The 2,766-nt window shown below is 44.4% G+C and overlaps 1 protein-coding gene across 2 annotated transcripts in view; it reads left to right on the plus strand.

Annotated features, from left to right (window-relative positions):
* Positions 1-2,766, plus strand: part of Sdk1 (sidekick cell adhesion molecule 1) — a 974,090-nt gene that overhangs the window by 110,175 nt on the left and 861,149 nt on the right. The gene's annotated exons all lie outside the window — the stretch shown is intronic.

Here is a 2,766-nt window from a genome sequence, read left to right on the forward strand (position 1 = left end):
ACTTCAAGAATTTCAGTAATAAAATTTTTATCACAATACATTTTTTCTTTTTTAAATTTTTAAAAATTTATTTATTTTTAATTTATTTTATTAGATATTTTATTTACATTTCAAATATTATCCCCTTTCCTAGTTTCCCCTCTGAAAACTCCCTATTCCCTCCCCTCTACCCCAGCTCACTAACCTACCTACTCCCTCTTCCTGGCCCTGGAATTCCCCTATACTAGGGCATAGAACCTTCACAGGACCAAGGGCCTCTCCTCCCATTGATGACCGACTAGGCTATTCTCTGCTACATATGCAACTAGAGCCATGAGTCTCTCCCTGTGTTTTCTTTGATTGGTGGTTTAGTCCCAGGGAGCTCTGGGGGTACTGGTTGGTTCATATGGTTTTTCCTCCTATGGGGCTGCAAACCCCTTCAGCTCCTTGGGTACTTTCTCTCGCTCCTTCATTGGGGACCCTATGCTCCATCCAATGGATGACTGTGAGCATCCACTTCTGTATTTGCCAGGCACTGGCAGAGCCTCTCAATAGACAGTTATATCAGCCTCCTGTCAGCAAGCTCTGAAACACTTTGCATCTCATATGAAGGAAGCTGCATTTTAAGAAAATTATGTTTTTGTCAGCTAGAATATGCCTCAGCTTTGTTAGCTTTTAGAGTTAAGTAACTTTATGAGAACAATCCAGAGCTAAACAGAGGTGTGCAGAGTTTTCTGTTTCTTCTTAGGTTGTTCCTAATGTTTAGTTGTTTTTCATGTTCAGTGCTGAAAAGTGTTCCCCCTTCTCAGGAAGTTAGGTGACTTTCCATAAGTATTTCCCCTCTACAGCTGTACCTATTCTATCTGTGGACTGTTTCCAAGGATGCTCTGTGTCGTTAAGGAGAATCCTGTTTAGATCTCTTCTTGGTCCAGTTCCAAAAGGCAGGAGTGCTACTGGACCCTGTGGTTGTCCTGGGAGGCCTTCTGCTAGTCCCAAATGATACCATCATGTTTTATGGGGATGGGTGTTGAGCCCCCTTGACACTGTGGTCCAAGAATAGACAATATGTCTTAACTGGGACAAGGTGTGGTGTTTAAAAAATGCTTAGAGAGAGCATGTGTCGTGACTTCAGACATTCTGACTTGGGAGTCCCAGCATGCCTTCCTCAGTTAGTTACCTAGCACTAACAGTGTACTTTGCATTGAGTGCCATGTCTTGTGGGCTGACACGTTATTTGGAGAGGTGACCCCCTCTCGGCACATGCCTTCTTTTCTAGGCTAAATCTACCCCAAGCCAGGGTCTACCATGCTTGATTTCAGGCTGTCCATGTTTTCAGTCTGAGAACCTTTGTTTGGGTCATGAGTGTGGGTAGCATAAGCCACTGACCACAGTGCCCCTACCCTGCCTTTCCTCAGTTAACGCCTAGAACTCCTCATCTCCTCAGTGTATGCACACAGCTCAGAGGAGAGCTTCCCCCCATTTCCCATCCTCCCTGAGCCCACCTTCATGGTGATTATTTCTTTTCTGAAGCTTTGTCTCCTTTTTGGCACCTGGCACAGGACTCTACCCACTGCTTCCTAGTTGGATTTTAATAGAATCTAGCATCTCCCAGCATCACAGAAGAGCCCTGTATGCCAGCCACTGTGGAGTTCTGAAACCTATAGTCAGATCTCCATGTTTTGAAGATCAATGCCCATTTTTTATCTCATTTTCATGTTTGCTGAAGTGTGTCATTGCCGGAGAGGTGTGGAGATGGGTGGCGGTGATTATACGTGACACGGATGGAGTCACTTTCATGCATCTATGCTGAAAATGCTTCAAATGGTGGTGTTAATGTTTGTCACAATTAAAAAGCTGAAAATTGTATTGCTTAATGAAATACTTGATGAAGTTTAAGCAGCTTTTAGCATATGCCTGCATCGTTCCAGCCATCTTACATAGTAGAGTTCACTTTATCTCTCCAATAATGTTATGAAGTTATTAGCATTGCAGTAAACTATTTACACACGAAGAACCCATGCTACACAGGCAGAAAGCATATAACACTTTCAGTATCACCTGAACACCATATGGGACAGCTGCTGGGACAGGTAAACTTGATTGTCGAAAAATTCTAAAAAAGATTGTTTTTAAAGCCTCTCTAAATTGTGTGTGTGTGTGTGTGCCAAGTATGTACATGTACCAGAAAAGGGTGTATCTGGAGTTACAGGCAGTAGTGACCTGCTTCGTGTGGGTGCTGGGAGCTGAATAAACTCAGGACTTCTGCAAGAGCAGTATGTGCTTTTGTCTACTCAAGCCATCTTGCCAGCACCAAGGGAATGACATCTTAAATGAAAGCCATAGGACAAGAAAGTAGATACCTGAAAGAATTAGGGCAAGAAGAGAATTCTAAGTGGCTGTGGAAGGGTGGGTAGCCATCCACTCCAGAACCTGCTGTAACCCCTGACACCTGTGTGCATGCTGCCCTCACTGAGAAGAGGGCTGCAGATTGTCTCTGCAGGATCATGGCATGTGAAGGCCACCCTGGATCATCTGGATGGACTTTAAGTGCAGTGCATGAGTCTCTAAAAGAGAAATCAGCAAGAGACAACTTTGGCTGAAAAGGGAAGTTGAGGAAAGCTGTCAGAGGAACTGCTGCAGCTCTGCCTTTGAAGACAGCTGCAGCAGGAGGCCTTGGGCCAAGGAATCCAGGGAGTGCCACTCTGGCAGCATCTGGATACAGCCTCTTGACACTAATGTTTTGGACCTTTGGCCTCCAGTACAGGAGCAAAATGGATTTCTCTTGTG

This window comes from Mus musculus, chromosome 5 (genome assembly GCF_000001635.26).
Source record: "Mus musculus strain C57BL/6J chromosome 5, GRCm38.p6 C57BL/6J".
Classification (NCBI taxonomy): Eukaryota; Metazoa; Chordata; class Mammalia; order Rodentia; family Muridae; genus Mus; species Mus musculus.